Here is a 20,089-nt window from a genome sequence, read left to right on the forward strand (position 1 = left end):
AACCAAAAAAAAAAAAACTTTAAACCTCTAAATCAAAACCTAAAATAGCCTTTCTCCATCTGAATGGGCTGTGTGGCTTTGTGCACAGGTGGGCTGAAATCCAGCTGAGCTGAGGCAAAGCTGCAGGAATACAGAAGCTGTGTTGAAACACAAAGGTCGTGAAAGCCCACACCAACAGCATCAGTCAGAGTAGGAAGTCAGAGCAACCTGTGAATTCAGACTGTGTCATCTCTGGACCTTTACAGGCTACAAAAGCCTGGAAGGTATGCTTCCTGGCAGGTCGACAGCAAGGTGAACCTGGAGATCTCGTTTGAAAATACTGTCAGAACAGGAGGAAGTTTACAAACACGGGCTCTGGAGTTAACTGTGTGGCCTCAGGTAAGTGACTTAACGACTCTGAGTCTCTGGCTCCTTGTCCATAAAATGGAGATGAAAACAGTACCCACCTCATAGATTGGTTGTGATGGTTAAAGCTCCCAGCACAGTGCCCTGTACACAGGAAGTACAGGCTCCTGATTTTATTACTCCAAAGAAAAAATATAATCATGGTAACACTTCCCAAACTTCAGTCTGGAGTTGTCATATTTTTGCACGTCTACATACTACCTATAATATTATTTATTACTTGTCGCTTTTCTTTAACTCGGCTTGCCACTTTTACTTAAACCTATTTTAAAATAAAACTCTCTAAGAGTGTGAACTTGTGGGATTGATGTGCAAATTTTATTTTTTCTAATGCACCTTAAAAATGAAATAGACAACTCTTAAAATAAAATTTTAAGATGTTCATCCCAACGGTCGCCATTAACAAGCTGTGGGAACACAGATACACATATTCCTGGTAGGTCGGCCGACTGGTATTACCCTTGGGGGCAACTGGGCACGTCTATAAAAATTCCAAATGCTTCTCCCCTTCTGACCCAGTCGTTCCACTTCTGCGAACTGATCCTGGAGATAAACCCACATACATAGGAAATTATATACGTACACGGTTGTTCACTGCAGCATCATTTATAATAGCAAAAGACTTTAAACGAGCCAAGTGTCATAGGTGAGGGGGTGCTTAAATAAATCATAGTGCAGTTACACAATGGTCTACTACCCAGGTATAAAAATGAAGAATTCTCTGCACTAATATGGAAAAATCTTAAGGGTTTATTTTTAAATGAAATCGAAAAAGGAAAAAAGCCAAACCCAAGATGCAGAAGAGTGTGTGTCGCATACTACCGTTTGGGTGAGAAACTAAGGCAGGATAAGAAAGTATATTCTATATGACTCACACCTGCATAAAAATATGCTAGAAGGAGAGGCTGCAAGAGAAGCTAATAAAAGTGTTTCTCTAGGAAGGCAGGAGGGAACAAAGTGCAAGGGAGTACGACTTCTCCATATATACCTCTGTAAAGTTTTGATGAAAGTAGAATATTTTCGTGTTTATCTGGGTACCACGAAACTCCCACAGCACGTACCAGCACACTGGGTAACCCGACAGCACCACCATGCCCCAGCCTGCAAACAGAACGCCAAGAATTCCCGAGAGACAAAGAGGCAAGAAAGCCTTAATTGGGATGATGTGGACTGAGATTCTGTGCACACGAAATGTGTGGAATGTTAGAAGCTGTAATTACACAGTTGAAAGGGGGACACTGTAATTTGGTGAAGATCTTTCATTATGTTGCCGGAGAAGAGAGTGAATAGTACTGATAACGCTGTGCGGATGCCCGCTTGCCTGGGGAATGGTTTGATACACCATGCCTGCTACTACCCCCGCCCCTTGGGCAAATAAGTAATTGTTCCATTTAAGGACAAGCTTCTGTTGTGTCAACTTTGGTAGAATATTTTTTTAATTAATTTATTTTTTTATTTTTTTTTTGGGCTGTGTTGGGTTTCGTTTCTGTGCGAGGGCTTTCTCTAGTTGTGGCAAGCGGGGGCCACTCTTCAACGCGGTGTGCGGGCCTCTCACTATCGCGGCCTCTCTTGTTGCGGAGCACAGGCTCCAGATGCGCAGGCTCAGTAGTTGTGGCTCACGGGCCTACTTGCTCCGTGGCACGTGGGATCTTCCCAGACCAGGGCTCGAACCCGTGTCCCCTGCATTGACAGGCAGATTCTCAACCACTGCGCCACCAGGGAAGCCCAACTCTGGTAGAATTTTAAATATGATTTCCTGGGTTACAATCTGCACTGGAGTCAGTGTCTGTATTAGGGGTTAATTAATAGCCACGTTCAAACTTAAGGCCCAGCTCTCACAGTTATTACAATAGCTTTTGGACTCTGAGGTCAATTACTTAACCCTTTTAAGTCTTTGTTTCTTCATCTAAAAATGGGATAATGATAATATCTAATTCCTAACTTGATGGGAGGGTTCAATGCACTACTGCATGAAAACTGCGTAATAGTCACTGGTGGAAGTAAATATTTTTAAATGTTCACTGTTATTGTTAATTTTCTGTCCATATTCTTTGTCCATGTTTAAATTCAAGTTGGTTTCTTTCTAAATTATTTGTAACACGTTTCCTATACAATTTTTAAAAGAATATTAACCACCTATCTATGATCTATTCAGTAAATATTTTCCCAGTTTTTCATTTGCCTTTTAATTTTGTTGATGTTATTTCTTTCAACATCTAACACTGAAAGTGTATTTGTTTGTGTGTGTTTAAATAAAGTGCAATTTCTCCCTTTTCCTTATGGTCTCTGTCCCTGCTGCTGTATTTAGAAAGTCCTTCCCAGTATTTTCTTCATTCTCTTACAGTTTCACTTTCTACATTGAAATCATTATCTCAATGATTTCAATGAAATCCATTTTCAATTCATTTTCAGTGGAATTCATTGAGGGCAATGAATTCATTCAATGGAATTCATTTTCAATTTCAATTCAATGGCATTCATTTTAGCAGGAGCTTCTTGAAGAAAGGCCTTTATTTTTTCTTACTGTTTAGCAAGTTGTAAAAACAAATGTATGGAATGCATCTTCTTGTGCTGATTTAAAATGCCTCGTTTATCATACACTAATTTCTCTTGTATCCTTTGTTCATTTTAAAGTTTCCTCTTATGCTCCACTGATCTGTCTCTTAACTAAGAGATGTGCCTCAGTACCATACTATTTTAATAGATCATAGGTTTATAATATCTTAGTACCTAAAAACATGCATTGTATACCCACCCACCCCTACCCCAGCATTACCATCCACTTTCAAAATTTTCTTGGTTATTCCCACCCACGTATTCTTCCAGATTGTGTGGAAATGCCAATCTTAGTCAACCCTGCTTATTGTCCCTTCTACAAAAATTCCCACCTACAGCACCAGCTCAGTGGGCAGTAGAGCATCTGACCTCATGCTTCCTGCCAGCGCTGAATGGACCAAGGTCTGGTCAGTGACATGCAATTTATGAAGGAAGAACTAGGCCAATCAGAATTTGGAACAAGGAACGGTGCAGTGGCTGGGAGCTGAAGCTCAGTTAAAGGGGTGGGGTGGGGGGATGGAGAGAGAAAGAGAAAGGGGGGAAGGAAGTCACATGTAATTTGAGCCTTCCTTTATGTGCTTCCTGAAAAGTGTTGTGTTTTCTCCCCCCTAAACTCTTCTTGGTTGTCACTAATGTTAAGCTAGTCTTCTCCGTTCCAGGATTTATATGTTATTGAGACGAGTGATTTCAATTCATTAGCTAAGTCAGCGGTTTTTAACCTGGTCATGCCATCCTCCAGGGCATACATGCAAATCTCGCAGAGAGGTGTTTCCAGGCCTCAGGGTGGGACTCACAGCCACGGAGCCACAATTTTACGGGGGTGTTTTACGGGGGTATTGTATCCCTCAGATTTACACAGAACGCTTGGTGAAGAGCTCAGAGCTGGCAACACTGGGCCAGCTGTCCTGAGGGCAGCCCTGGGCTGGAGCCGAGTCCTGGCCACACCCTTTGGGTGGGGGACAATGGTCCCCACCCAGCACACTTGCAACTGGCGGGTCCCTGCAGGCACCTGAGTTTGTAACTCCTGCCAGATCCCAGCTCCAACTAGTATAACCCACCGACTAGTGTAACAGAGGCAGACCATAGGCAACAGCAACTGTGTGCATTCATGGAGCCTCAGGGAGAAGTGTAGACCCAGCCTCAGGTACAAGTGGGAGTCCTCATTCTCCCAGCAAACAGGAGCTGTCTTCCTTCTTCTGGAAGGCTGTGTGTGTGGACAAGCTAGCCCCAACTCTAAGTGGCTTCAAGGCCTCAGGCATTGGACATGCAGATTCAGCTCCAGTTTGGTGTCTGAGTTGGCAGGGGATGAGAAGCCACATCCCTTCCAGCAGGTGAGGCCTAGACCTGGTCGGGTGACCCTCAGCCTGGTATAGGGTGCAGTTCACCATGAAGAGGAGGTTTAGTGGGGTATTTAAAAGGTGAGGCTCCAGGGATGTCCCTGGGGGTCCAGTGGTTAAGATTCCACGCTTCCACTGCAGGGAGCATGGGTTAGATCCCTGTCAGGGAACTGGGATCCTGCACGCCGTGCGGCGCAGCCAAAAAACTAAAAAATGAAATAAGACAAGAGGTGAGGCTTCATGTCAGGTTGCCTGGATTAAAGCCAGCTCCACCATTTACTAGCTGTGTCCCTTGGCCATAGCCTACACACTTCAGTTTCCTCATCCGTTAATCAGGGACAATAATGATAGTTATTTCCTGGGATTGTTATGGGGAGTGAATTAGTTAAAACTTTAACAGCTGCCTGACACAAAATCTCATAGGATTATGAGATTTTAATGAGTTAATATTTGTAAAGAGCTCAGCACGGTGCCTGGCACTTAGTAAACACTGTGCGTGTGGAATAACAATAAATAAATAAATAAATAAATGTTTCTGCTTTCTAGATTTGTGAGGGTTCATGAAATCATGATTATATTGTGCTTAGCGCAGGGCCTGGCAGGTAGCACGCACTTGATCGATGTTAGCTTAAAATAAAAACTACATCTATGCTCTTGGCCAAGTCACTTCCGTGCTCTGGTCTCAGTTCCCCCTTCAGAAAACAAGGGGGTTAAGCTGGGTATTCCCCAGGGGCCTTTCAAGCTCTGACACCCTCTGCCGTCCAGGCTGTTCACACAGCTCTGCCCCGCCTCTTCCTGTGAATTCACTGCTCAGAGTGTACAGCAGCCTCTCGGGGAACAGACACACTGCCACGGATCATACCGTTGCTTTATAAATAAACCCTCCATCAGCCACAAAACACACATACCCATCCTCTCCCCTCGCTGCCCCTCCTCCCCCGACAGTGCCATCAGCCAACAGAAGGAGGGGCACCTCCTCCCCGCGGTGAGTGCAGGTCGCCCAAATGCAGGACCAGGACACGGGGCTATTCAACTTGCAAAGATGCTGTCAGCTTGATTCCTGGACTCAGAGCACCGTGCTCAGCTTCCTGACTGCTCCCTCTGCCACAGAAGCCCTCGGCACTCCCAAGCCTGCATTTCAGAAGAGCAGAAAGAGCCCTTATGTAGAAGGACACACAGAACACTGCTGAAGTGAACGCCTGTCAGGCCACCATCGACACCTGGGACACCACAAGCCCACGTAGGTTCTGATCTTAATAGTCCTAACTCTGGGCACTAGAAACAAGGGTCCTAAACCATTAGGTCCATAGAGACAAGGAACCTAACTGAGGAAGACGAGTCCTGTGCATGCCGACCTGTCACCCTGTCACCAAGAACATCAGTGGGACACCACTCTGCTCAGCAGTCACTTGCCATGCACTGTCCTAGGTGGGGAGTGATCCAACAGCAGACACTATCTCCACCTTCAGGGATTTCTAGATTCCAATGGGGGATGATAATTATTACTATTACTATTATTATTATTATTATAGTACACTTAAGTCCCCAACATATGAACGAGTTCCATTCCGAGAGCACGTTCGTTAAGTGCAATTTGTTCGTGAGTCCAACAAAGTTAGCCTAGGTACCCAACTAACACAATCAGCTGTACAGTACTGTACTAGGTTTATAATACTTGTCACACAAATAATACATTAAAAACAAACAAAAAATAAAGAAAACATTTTAAATCTTACAGTACAGTACCTTGAAAAGTACAGTAGTACAGTACAACAGCTGGCACCCAGGGGCTGGCATCGAGTGAACAGGCAAGAAGAGTTACTGACTGGAGGAGGGAGAGGAGGTGGGAGACGGTAGAAATGAAGGATCGTCAGCAACAGGAGACGGAGGGCAAGCTGCAATGTCACTCATGCCTGACGCTGATGGCACAGGTTCTGGTTCCTTGCTGGATTCAATTCTATCTACCCTCTTGAAAAAACAATCCAGTGATGTCTGGGTAGTAGCTCTTTTTGTCTCATCTTAGATGACACGGTAACACTGGATTGCATTCTGAACAGCTGCTGCAACCTTCATGTACCGTTCTACGTCCGGGTCCTGTGCCTCAAAAACTAACAGATAAAGAAAGTCCCCTTGCCATTTCCTGCATCGTGAATCTCTTCGGTTCTTCAGTTACTTCTTCTTCCTCTTGTCTCTCTTCGTCCTTTCTTGGCGCTTGGCGTTTCTTAGCAGTACCAGCTACACCACTGCTGCTTTTACGCTTGCTTCCGGACATCCTGGGCTTGAAATAAAGATACTGTACTACTGTACTCTATACAGTACTGTAAAGTAAAGTACACAAAAGCACAACCACTTGTAGAGGATGCACGCACGTGACAATGTATGTCAGACACGTGAACTAACTTAGTGATTGGACATGCGAACGCACATTCGAATCTTTGACAGTTCACAACTTGAAGGTTCATATGTAGGGGACTTACTGTAACAGCTAACATATGCCAGGCACTCTTCTAAGAGCTTTACATATAATTAACTCATTTGACCCTCACTGAGCTTGTACAATAGGTTTATTATCCTCATTTTACAGGGGAGAAAACTGAGGCACAGAGAAGTTAAGTAACTTGTTCAAGGTCACACAGCTGGTGACTTGGACCCAGATTCTAGGCTCTCTGTCGTCCCATAAATAAATGTTAAGTGACCCTATGATGTGTGACAGCAAGGAGAGGTATATGGGGCTATAAGAGTGCAAAATAGGAGCAACAGACCTGGTCAGGGAGGTCAGGGAGGGCTTCCCTGAGGAGGTGAGCTGTGGCCTAGAGGATGAGTACAAGTCAACCAGGTTTTTTAACCTTAACACACATTAACATCAACTGGGAGGCTTTGAATCAACAGAGATTCTAACTTCATTTGTCTGCAATGGGCCCAGGCACCAGTATTCAGTTATAAAGCTCTGCAGATGTTTCGAACATGCAACCAGGCCTGAGACTCATTGAGTGCAAGGGCAAGAAGAGACAAGAAGTAGCTGGTAGAGGTAAGAGCAAGGCAAATGCCTAGTGGTGGGAGAGCTGTTAGGGAGGACAAGAGACTGAAGGAAGGAAGCTCAGGGGTGAGGAGTGAGGGGTCAGGAAGAGGCTGGAGGGACGGACGGGGCCACAGCATATGCAGGGCCTATGAGTAGGGTGGCCATATCATTTGTCTTCCAAAGGGGACTCTTGTGAGAATGGCGGGAATGGCAGGGGCCACAGATCCTTTGAGATTCCAATGCAACAGAATAAGCAGGTGTGTTTATGAGTAAGCTTGACATAGGAAGATGTATGAGGACCCTGTTAATAAGCCACATCAGAGAATCAACTTTGCCTCAAAAACAATGGGAAGCCACTAACGTGTTTTCAGCAAGGATGATGACAAGATCACATCTGGTCTTTGGAAAAATGACTCCACAGCAATACGGAAATGACAGGCTGATGAGACAGAGAGGAATCAGGGAATCAGGACAAGAGACTACTTACTGGTCCAGGGAGGGTGGGTGGAGCCTGGACTAAGGTCCTGTCTGTGGGGATGGAGAGAACTGGGTCACGCATATCATTTTGAAGAGCAGACTCTAGAGCCAGACCAAGTTCAAATCCATGTTCAAATCTGCTTATTCGTCATGTGACCTGGCAAGTCAGATGACTTCTCTGCCTCAGGCTCCTCCTCTATAAAATGGGCATACAAATAGTATCTTTCTCACAGGGTGAGGACTCAATGAATTAGTGTATGTAAATCACTTAGAACAGAAGCTGACACATGATAGGTGCTAGTGCAGGCACACACCGTTTCATTGCGCTTCGCTTTATTACACCGAAAAAGTATTGAGTTTCTTACAAATCGAAGGTTTGTGGCAACTCTGTGTCAATCAAGTCTATCGGTACCAGTTTTCCAACAGCATTTGCTCACTTCCTGTCTTTATGTCACATTTTGGTAATTCTTGAGATATTTTAAACCCTCCACCAGCAAAAAGATTATGACTCACTGAAGGCTCACATGATAGCTAGCATTTTTAGCAATAACATACTCTAAAATTAAGATATGTACATTGTTTTTTAGACATAATGCTACTGCATACTTAATAGAATACAGTATAGTGTGAATGTAATTTCTATATTCAGTGAGAAATCAAAAAATCCATGTGGGGACTTCCCTGGTGGTCCAGTGGTAAAGAATCCGCCTTCCAGTGCAGGGGACACAGGTTCAATCCCTGGTCAGGGAACTAAGATCCCACGTGTCGCGAGGCAACTAAGCCCGTGCACCACAACTGGTGAGCTTGGGCGCCTCAACGAGAGAGGCCATGTGCTGCAAACTACAGAGCCCACGCGCCCTGGAGCCCGCGCACCACAACTAGAGAAGAGAAAACCCACGTGCCACAACTAGAGAGAAGCCCGTGCGCCACAACAAAGAGCCCGCATGCCTCAACGAAGATCCCGCGTGCCACAACTAAGACCCAACACAGCCAAAAACAAACAAATAAATAAATAAATAATAAATCTTTAAAAAAAAATCCGTGTGATATTCGCATTATGGCAGTGGTCTGGAACCTAACCCACAATATCTCCAAGGTACACCTGTAAATGTTAGCGATAATTATTTAGGAGGTACAACAGGAGTTGGCAATGGAGAGAATATTAGGGTGGGGAAAGTCTGGGAACACAGGACAGGTCCCAAGAATTGACCTGTGCTCAGTAGAATTTTGGAGATTCACAGTGAAGGGGTAAAGAGGATCAAAGACAGAGAATTGCTCGAGGAAGGGCTGAGATGCAGAATTAAGGCGCAGAGCCAGAACCTAAAGGCTGCGTTTGAAGGCGATAACAGGTCCAAGATTCTGAGTCAAGCAAACACATGACACGCAAGACACTGTTTTTTATTTGTTTGTTTTTGTTTTTTGCGGTACACGGGCCTCTCACTGTTGTGGCCTCTCCCGTTGCAGAGCACAAGCTCTGGACACGCAGGCTCAGCGGCCATGGCGCACGGGCCCAGCCGCTCCGCGGTATGTGGGATCTTCCCAGACTGGGGCACAAACCCATGTCCCCTGCATCGGCAGGCGGACCCTCAACCACTGCGCCACCAGGGAAGCCCAAGACACTGTTTTAAGCTCTTTGCATAAACTAGCTTATTTCATACAACATCCCTAGAAAGTAGGTAGAGTATCATCCTCATCTTGAAAATGAAGAAACTGGGGCACAAAGAGGTTAAGTGACTTATCCAAAGTCACGCAGCCAGTAAGTAGCAGAGCCAAGATTTGAACCCAGGCAGGCCGGCTCCAGAGTCCATACTTTTAATCAACAAGCAAGACCAGGCACCTGAGCCTGAACATTTCATTCTGCCCTCACCTCCAAACTACCACTGAAAGTACCAGAAGGAATTGTTTAAAAATAGGAGAATCAGGGCTTCCCTGGTGGAGCAGTGGTTGAGAGTCCGCCTGCCGATGCAGGGGACACGGGCTCATGCCCCGGTCCAGGAAGGTCCCACATGCTGCGGAGCGGCTGGGCCTGTGAGCCATGGCCGCTGAGCCTGTGCATCCAGAGCCTGTGCTCCGCAATGGGAGAGGCCACAACAGTGAGGGGCCCGCATACCACGAAAAAAAAAAAAAATAGGAGAATCTATTTCAGCCCAGAAATCAGGGAAAGGTGCCAAGTAAATGACAAAACCTCTCGAAATCTTTTTCAATATATAGCAAAGGTGAGACTTGATTGAGAGAAGGGCAGCCTGGCCTGGTTCTCCTTATTTAAAAGAATGAAGAATGGCAAGATCTGATGGGGGGTGGGGGGCAACTGAGCAAACACAGAAAGTCGAGTTAAATCCTCACCTTGCTGTCCCTGGCAGCAGCAGGCACTTGAAAAACATGTGGAATAATGAATAACCCCCTTGAAGATTGCAGGTGAAGCAAGTGACTACCGGACCCCATGCAGTTCCCACTAGACACAGAGAGTGCAAGGACAGCAGGGGGCGCTGCAGCAGCTGCTTCCTAATCAGGGCTCTGCCCCCGTCAATTTACAGCTCAACCACATGGCCAGGGAAAAGGGCCCTCTGCGTACTTTGAAGCTCCCTGCCTTGGACTGTTGCTCCCTCCATACTCCCCAAAGAAGGCTGATTTGACTAAATCTATATTTCCCCTCTCCCTTCATTGGCCGGGGCGGCAGGGGGGGTGGGAGCACGGGGTGGAGACACGACCGTCCACTGACAGTTCCCACCTACAGAGGTTATAAACTGGTGGTACACAGAACGAATCCAGTGCAAAAATATTTTTAGAGTATACCACACATGTAATTCTCGAATTATTTGTCAGCATCCACATTTGGGGGATTCAGGCATCTCCTGAAAAATTGGAAAATCTGGATCTTGGTCCTTTAAAGAACAGGAAATTTTTTTAAACAGAAAGCTGAGGGGCTTCCCTGGTGGCTCAGTGGTTGAGAGTCCACCTGCCGATGCAGGGGACACGGGTTCGTGTCCCGGTCCGGGAAGATCCCACGTGCCACGGAGCGGCTGGGCCCGTGAGCCATGGCCGCTGAGCCTGTGCGTCCGGAGCCCGTGCTCCACAACGGGAGAGGCCACAACAGTGAGAGCCCCGCGTACCGCAAAAAAAAAAAAAAAAAGGATAGAAAGCTGTGTAATGGCTGCCCCTTTCGGACAGCATGCACACACCCCAGACGGACACTCCCTGTTAGCACTCATTTACTGCCTGGTCCTGGCTGGCTTTGAAGTCAGACCTCCTGATAAATGGAATATTATGCATCCTTTCAAAGTCAGGTGGCCACAAACAAAACATTGAGGAAAGCAGCCAGACACTAGGGAGGGTCTCCTGTACAATTCCATTTGCATAGCGTTCAAAGCAGGCACTCTCTTTTCTATAGTGGCTGCACTATTTTGCATTCCCGCCAAGGGTGAGCAAGGGCTTCTCTACATCCTCACCAACATTTGTTGTCACTGGAGTTTGTTTCGATAATAGCCAACCTGCCAGGTGTGAGGTCTCACTGTGGGTTTGATTTGCATGTTCTGATGATTACTGAGCATTTTTTCATACACATGTTGCCCACTTGTATGTCTTCGGTTGAATGTCTACCCAAGTCCTTAGACCATTTGGAGGTTCCTCAAAAAGTAAAAAATAGAACTACTATATGATCCAGCAATTCCACCTCTGGGTATTTATCCAAAATAATTGAAATTAGGATGTTTGAGAGACTTTAGCACTCCTATGTTCACTGCAGCATTATTCACCATGGTGAGGAAACAACCTAAATGTCCACCAACAGAGGAATGGATAAAGAAAACATGGTATATACATACAATGGACTATTATTCAGGCTTAATAAAGAAAGAAATTCTGCAACATGGGATGAAATAAGCCAGACACAGAAAGACAAATACTGAGTAATTCCAATCATATGAGGTATCTAAAATAGTCATATCATAGAATCAGAGTGGAATGATGGGTGCTAAAAGCTGGGGTGAGGAGGGGAACGGGGAGTTACTCATCAATGGGCATAAAGTTCAGTTTCAAGATGAGTAAGCTCTAGGGACTTCCTTGGTGGTCCAGTGCTTAAGACTCTGCACTTCCACTGCAGGGGGCGCGGGTTCAATCCCTGGTCGGGAACTAAGATCCTACATGCCGTGCAGTGCAGCCAAAAGAAACATTAAAAAAAAAAAAAAGTATGAATGAGTTCTAGAGATCTGTACAACACTGCATCTACAATCAACAATCCTGTATCATACCCTTAAAAGTGTATTAAGAGGGTAGATCTCATGTTAAGTGTTCTTTTCCAAAATAAAATAAAAGAGTTCAATAAAATAAAGAAAGCAAGCAAATGGCTGTTGGCCTGGGTAGTTGTTACCTTGATGAAAGGGTTTGGAGGTGTAGGGATTACAAGGGAGCACAGAAGGGCTTCTGGGGTTCTGGTTACAGAGAAATGTTTGCTGTGTGAGAATTCATCAGGATGGACGCTTTTCATGTATAATAAACAGTTTTCAAAAACTATATGACCAGCCAGACTAAAGGCAGCACCTTTGAACCCAAATTCTAAATTCTTAGAAGAGGGAGTCTGATTGGTCCAGTTTGGGGCAGATGTCCACATGTATCTGGACCCAGCGGAACCGAGGCCATGGGTTCAGACAGCCTCTGGGAGCACAGATCTGGGAAGGCAGTTCTCAGAGAAAAGGGATGTCTGCTTCAGTTAGATTTTCCAGGTGAACAGGGTTGAAGTAACAAAGCAGTTTGGGGTGCTGGATAAGCGCACAGACCCGGGCCAGAGTGCCTGGGTGTGAATCCTGGCTCAACCACTCACTGGTCATGGAACCCTGGGCAGGTGCCTCAGTCTCTGAGAGCCTCAGTTTCCTTATCTGTAAAGTGAGATTGATAACAACGGGAATCACCTCATAGAGTGTAATGAAGAATAAAGAGATATTACATGTAAAGTGCTTAAAACAGAATCGTATCTATGAATGTTAGTTCTTAGATATTATTATTTAAGTAAAATACTTGGACACCCTAGAATCCCAGACCACTGAAGTTGGGGAAGGACGGGCCTTCTGACTCCAAGACCAGCTCCTTTCACACCCCTCCAGGCTGCCTCTCTCCAGGGTCATCTGCCTTTGATTTCTCTATTTCCCCCAAGTCTGCAGCCTCCACAGGTTGAGGTCTTCTGGGAAATTCCCTTTATCAGGCTCTGAGGCTGGTCCCACCCCAAAACCAGGAGAAGCCAAACTAACTCATAAGACAGGACATCCCCACCTCATTTAGTCCCACCACCTGCCCCCTTTGTGCAGGAGAGAAACAGTTGGTTCCCATCCCCCAGATGCTGCACGCCGTGGATTTGCTTCTTCCTCCACAGCATGAAGCTCTGTGTCTTTGTGACAGTGAGGGACAGAGGGCTGTTGAGAAGCAATTCATTCTGACCTTTACATGTTCATTCTGCGCTGTGGATACCATCAGTGGCACATGGCAAATGGGAGCAGAAGAATCCGGTGGAATTCATTTCACAAAGAATTGCATTTTACCACATTACCGTCATTTTTATTAGACTTTTGCCCCGACCAGCCCGTGGGAGGTGCCTTTGTATTTCCATTTTGTGACAAGCAAGATGGAAGCATGCCATGCCAAAAATCAGGCTAGACTTTTGAAACTCACCCTCTAAGATTCGGAAGAACCATTGGTGGTAAGAATATTAATTAGCACTTACTATGTGCCAGGCACAGCAAGAAGCCCTTAACATGGATTAACTCATTTAATCCTCACCTGAACCCTGTTAGGAGGGTGCTATTTTATCCTCTTCTTACAGAAGAGGAAACTGAGGCAGAGAAGTTGGGCAACTCGCCCAAGATTATTCAGCTAGTTAGTGGCAAACCTGGAATTCAAACCCCCACCATTCTGGTTTCAGAACCATCCTACTATAGGACCTTTTGTTGGTTTCCAAACTTGGCTCCCCTGCAGAATTACCCGAAGGACTTCAAAATACAGACCCCCAGACCCTTGTCTGTAGCTCTTCAGGTGAAGTCTGTTCTTAACAGGTTATCCAAATAATCCTTAAGCATTCAACCTGTCTGTATTCTGCAAAGTAGCATTTAGAAATGGTAGTGGACATGTGTTGTTTTGATCTGCAAATATCTCTGCCTCCTTTTGGGGTTAGCAGTGCCTCAATTCTCCATCAAAAAGCCATCCAACTCCCACTGTATTTAGTTCCCTAAAGAGGGAACACTTTCAAGTCCCAACCAAGGGCTGGTTAGGTAACTTAAGCTTCACCACATAATGTCTCTCCTTCCGGAATTTGAATTTAGGGACAAAACAACACAAGAACCAAAATCAAATACAACTGGTCTGGTTGTTTGGGAAGGTTTCTTCCAATTCTCTAAAGTACATTATACCCTTTTCAATAAATTTCTTTATAACAAGCTAACTCAAGGTGGTTTCTGTTGCATGCAACCAAACAACACTAATTAGTAAAAGAATAACCAACTTGGGAGGAAACTCACACCTACCACAGATATCACCTCTACAGCATCCGTGACAACTGGTCTTTGCTCTACTGGGAGGGGAGCTAATATCCATATACAGGAACCAGGTGGTCAGTTTGGGCTGTTCTTCCTTAGCCTGCACAGATGGTCCTCAGTCCTGATTCTGTCCTTTGAAGCTATACCAAAAATCTATACAGTAGCTCTTTAAATGTTTAATGACAGCCTAGCCTTTGAGCTATCCAGGCCAACCCTCAGAGTGCATCCAGCCCCCTTGTAAGGCGTCCTTTTGCCCTTTGGAACATACACCTGGTTATTAAGCACTTTTGTTGTGAATGTAGAAGTTATAGACTGCAGGGTTTAGTAGTAAATACTAGTCCTGGTGCACTGCCAGATTTAGATAGGTAATAGATAAATGAGAGAGATTGTGTGTGTGTGTGTGTGTGTGTGTGTGTGTGTGTGTGTGTGTATCTGTACTGTTTAGGCTGATCTGCGCCTAATATAATTTGTCCTTGAGAGTTATAGATGAGTTTTGCCCTCAGGTGATGATGAGATCTTACCATGATGCCAAGAGGGATAGTCAACCTTAACTGTTGCTTCACCTCCTGGAAGGAGTCAGACAGTCTTGGAGCATCATCAGAACTGAACTGTGGAGTGTCCCCGCTTGGGGTTATGAAAGACTACACAACCCAGGCTTTGAGAAGAGTGCAGTTGACTGTTATGTTGCTTTTCCTGAGCCAAGGAGACCAGACAATGCTGTAAGAGGAGGTGGGCCCTTCCTCTGACGATAGGGATGCTCTACTGCCACTAGTGCTCAGGCAGGAAATGGGTGGGGCCTGGATTGGCAGAGCTAGGATTTCCCTCCTCTGGGGCCAAAGGTGAACTGACCAGCAGGGGCCAGAATCTTACCAAGAACACCTGAAGATTCCCATTTGGAGGACTAAGCTGGTACCCAGCTGATGGAATATATTAAGAGTAACCACATCTAGGGACTTCCCTGGTGGCCCAATGGTTAAGACTCCGCACGTCCACTGTAGGGGGTGCGGGTTCTATCTCTGGTTGGGGAACTAAGATCCCGCATGCTTTGTGGCCAAAAAAACAAACAAACAAAAAAAAGAGTAACCACATCTAGAAGCAACTATAATTGCTTACAGTTATATCCAAGCCTTCACTCAGGTTTGATTTTAACCAAATTAAGCAAGAAGGCTGAGTCCATGCTGGAGGTGAAGTGGCACCAAAAACAAGACTGTATTGTAGAAACCAGTTACAGAAGTTCCCAAAGTGACCTTCAGAGTTCTGCAGGCAGCAATCTGGAATAAAACACTGAGCAGAACTGACAAGTTGCCACCAAAATGTGTTTAGGAAATGTGGTCTTGTGTTTTTCTACATGTGTGTGTTTTTTGTATATTTGTTGATATATCATACCATACATGTCCTTTGTTGTCTGCTTTCTTCATTCATAATGACTATATAGTCCCATGTCAATAACATTTTAATCACTGTGACTTTTTATTGAAGTATAATTGACATACAGTAATGTACAGATTTTAAGCATACAGCTTCATGAGTTTTGAAAAATGTGTGCACCTGTCTAGGCACCATCCCAATCAAGACATAGGACATTTCTGTTACCCCAGACATTGTGACATTTTAATCACTGTACAGCATCCCATCACATGGATATGTTTTACTTACAAAAACCCTAACTGGAAGTCATTCAGGTTGTTTCCAATTTTTCATTAGTATTAAATACTGAAACAATGAATATCAATTTAGCTAAATATATACACATATTCTTAAATAATTCCTTAGTAAAAATTCTTAAGCCAAAAAGGTCATTAACAATTTTGATACATATTGGTAATATTCTCTGGAGAAAGATTAGACTAATTTACACACACTGGTGAGTGTGTGAATTAGTCTAATCTTTTCCCCTCTTCCTCCTGTTTATGCTTTTTACTTTGAGTCCTATTTCTTTTGATATTATTATTAAGGCCCTGTTTTATAAGCATGTGTGTTTTGGGGGTATATCTTTGCCTCTTTTATTTTTAGCCTAATAAGTTTCTCTTGTACAATGCCTAGAATTATACATTTATCCAGTCTGATAAGTCTTTTCCTTTTAGTAGAGAATTTACATTGGGTTAGGTAACTGAAATAAACTGAAATGTATACTTTCTAGATTTCACAGTTCCTTGCTGGCTAATTTTTATCTTTGTTTTTATATTTTGTTATATTGACCAAAATGTTCTTTGTTATTTTTATCTCTAGATTGCTTCTTTCACACTAAAAAAAGTCTATTTGAACCAATATGTCTATGCCAAGAATTAAATAGTATTAAATATTTTATTTAGGATCTTTAAATTTAGACTCTAAGTTTACTATAGTTTTAGTTTTGTTTTAATTAACGAATTAATTATTTTGGCTGTGCTGGGTCTTAGTTGCGGCACGCAGGATCTGCATTGCGGCATGTTTAGTTGCAGCATGCGAACTCTTAGTTGCAGCATGTGGGATCTAGTTCCCCAACCAGGGATCGAACCTGGGCCCCCTGCATTGGGAGCACAGAGTCTTACCCACTGGACCACCAGGGAAGTCCCTAGTTTAGTTTTTTATGCCAACTTTATTGGGTTATGCTGGTTACCATGGTCAAGGTAGCTTATAATAATAAACTGTGGCAGCTATTAATTTTGTCAGCTCCTCAAAGTTTCCCATCCCCTCTTCTTATAACTTACATCACTCTCTGAGCCATAGGGATGCCATGTGATCCAGGCCTGATAAACTGTAAAGAGTTCATTCCCTTAACAACTGAGGACGAACCAATCAGAACCCTTTCCTGAGACTGATTATGAATACAGGAAGAAAGAAGGCCACTTCTTCCTCTAGGGTTTCCATCCTTCCCTGGGGTCAACTACAACCAGGTTGACAGACATATTTACAGACATGTTCTGTCTACAGTAGGCACAAATGAGGCAAGGACAAATCAGTCAGGATACCAAAAGGAAACAAATGGCATATTGAAATTAAGAGAGTTTAAGGCAGGTTTCATGAAAGGACTGTTTAGAAAGGTGTGGGCATGGTGTTGAGAAACCATGAGGGAGAGTGCAGTAAATGGGGGCAATTAAGAGCAAAGGGACAAGGGAAGAGAGTAGCTCCTGGAACCCAAAAGGAGAGAATTGTGTAGAGGTGACTGCCTTCAGAGGAGCAGCAACCTTCAAAGAGTAAAGCCAAGAAGACCTCATGATAAATACCCTGGGCTCACCCTCCAATCTCCTATCAGTCCCTCCCCTTGAGTCAGAGGGTAAGGGAACCCCAACGGATGCAGCCCTTACAGGTCAGTCTCTCAGGGAGAAAGCAGAGAGGATCTGGAAGGACAAACGAGACAGCTGGCACAGCAGGCGAGGGCCAGTGTGGTAGACTACAAAATGGCCACTAATATCCCCTTCCTGTACGCATGTCTGCAGTGCGACTTTGCAGGCCCTCCCATCCAGAGTGAAGTCTATTTCTCCACCTCTGAGTCTGGTCTTGGCCATAACCACTGTGACACAAATAAAAGCTTGAAAAACACCTGTGCTTTGGGGATTTCCCTCTCTTGCTGTGCTTGGAACCCTGAGACCAGTGTGTGAGACAGCCTAAACTTGTTTACTGGAGGAAAAGAGACCACGTGGAGGAGGAATGAAGTGTACCAGCCAACAGGCTGCCAAGTGTCAGTCATGTTCCTGAGGCTATCCAAGGTGATCCAGCACCAGCCAAGTCACTAGCTGACCAAACACATGAGGGAGCTCAGCGGTGATCAGCTGAATAGACCCAGATCAGAAGAATGACCAAAGCAGCCCACAGAATCATGAGAAATAATAAATGATTATTGTTTGAAGCCACTAAACTTTGGAATGGTCTGTTACACAGCAAAGCTAACTGATACAGCTGATAATGAGAAAGCATCTTGCAAGTACTGGATCCTCAGTTCCAGTGTCTGAGGCCCTTGTCTCTGAAGCTCTTACTCCTTCTCAATGTCCTTCTCCCATGAGCCGATCTCTTTTCCTAGTGCTGATTTGAGTTGGATTTATCTCATTTTCAATTTTTTAAAATTGTGAAGGTTTACTTTTTCTCTGTAATTTGATACAGTTTAAAATGAACAGATTAGGTATAAAATAAGCCACAAGGATATACTGTACAACAAGGGGAATATAGTCAATATTTTATAATAACTATAAATGGAGCATAACCTTTAAAATTGTGAAGCACTATATTGTATACCTGTAACTTACATAATATTGTACATCAAAATATACTTCAATAAGAAAAGTAAAACATGTCAAAAATAAAGAAACATAAAGATATTTTAAGGCTCACTGTTATGAAAATCAAAATAAAATAAAATGAAGAAAAATCCTTCATATTCTTCTAAAGTTTAAAATAATTTACCCATGAAGCCTATTATTCTGGAGCTCTGGGAGAAGAAAAGCTTCTTGGGCTTTTATGAAAAATCAGGATAGAATAAAATAAAATGAAGAGAAATCCTTCATTCTTCTAAAGTTTAAAATAATTTACCCATGAAGCCTATTATTCTGGAGCTCTGGGAGAAGAAAAGCTTCTTGGGCAATGTTTTCATTTCTCTCTTGATTATTCTCCTGTTATGGTTTTCAATTTCTTCTTGAGACAAAATGGCCAATTTAAAATTTCCTAGAAAATCATCCATTACAACCAGATTTTCAAGCCCATTAGCATTTTTATATGCATATTCTTTTTAAGGTATAAATATAACATTCTTTTAAATTTTTCTTTTATTTCCCTTTTATTAAATCTTCAACATCTAATACATGATTTATCATTTTTAATATATTTCTTCATAAAATAAGACTTGATTAAGAAACACAAAAGGATACACTCAACATTACTGCCCGTGTCTTTCACTGACTGATTTAGTGATGGAATCAGGAGGGCGCAGGGCATAACAGTGAGTTTTATTCAGTACCTTGATATGAATGATAAGAAATTATTATTTCTAAAACCATAAAATGTTGAAGACATTATCTTCAGACAAACCAGCTAAAGAGTCCTTTTGTACTTTTGTACTGCCTGGCACAGAGCCTCTGCTCAACAAAGTTAGCTATTATTATTACCTATTATTCCTTGGCAGGTCCCTTCTTGAGTAGGAGAGACTCTTCCAAGGATTAATAATAATTTAGAAACCATTTACTGAGTGCCTTCTTTGTGCCAGACACTATTCTGGACGTGGTTCAAGCAGACTCTCATTAAATGCTCACCAAAAAAAAAAAAAAAAAACTATGACATACGTACTATTTTCCCCATTTTAAAGATATAAACTAAGGGTCACAGAACTGAAATTATTTTACCAAGATCAATGGAACCGTAAACGTCAGCACTGGATTTCGACACTGAGGTTTTCTGGCTTCAAAGTCTAGGTTCTTTTCTCAGCATTGCACCATAGAATTTGAGGTTTTGTGTAAAGTAACGGAAATGGAAACAGTCATTACGTCCTAAGGGAATGATCTGGGTGGAGGCATGAACAGAATTATCAGTATATCCCTGATTAGGGAGGTAAGTAGAGCAATGGAGCTGCCCTCAGCTACCTGCACCAGGGGCTTACAAGGGCACTTGTGCTTAACACTTTCATGCAATGACTCTTTAATCCATTTGCTGTTAATCCTTTTGTTGTGGTTGTAGTTAACTCTTTTTCATTTTAAGGATTTTTAAAAACTTGTTACAACAAATCTATGTGGTTGGTACTAATATCCCAGTTTATGGATAAGGAAACTGAGCCATAGAGAAGGAAAATGACACACCCAAGGTCACCTCAT

The 20,089-nt window shown here is 43.6% G+C and overlaps 1 protein-coding gene across 2 annotated transcripts in view; it reads right to left on the bottom strand.

Moving 5' to 3' along the window:
• Positions 1-20,089, bottom strand: part of PRKCB (protein kinase C beta) — a 311,308-nt gene that overhangs the window by 152,702 nt on the left and 138,517 nt on the right. The gene's annotated exons all lie outside the window — the stretch shown is intronic.

The sequence above is a fragment of the Mesoplodon densirostris genome, chromosome 16, assembly GCF_025265405.1.
Source record: "Mesoplodon densirostris isolate mMesDen1 chromosome 16, mMesDen1 primary haplotype, whole genome shotgun sequence".
Classification (NCBI taxonomy): Eukaryota; Metazoa; Chordata; class Mammalia; order Artiodactyla; family Ziphiidae; genus Mesoplodon; species Mesoplodon densirostris.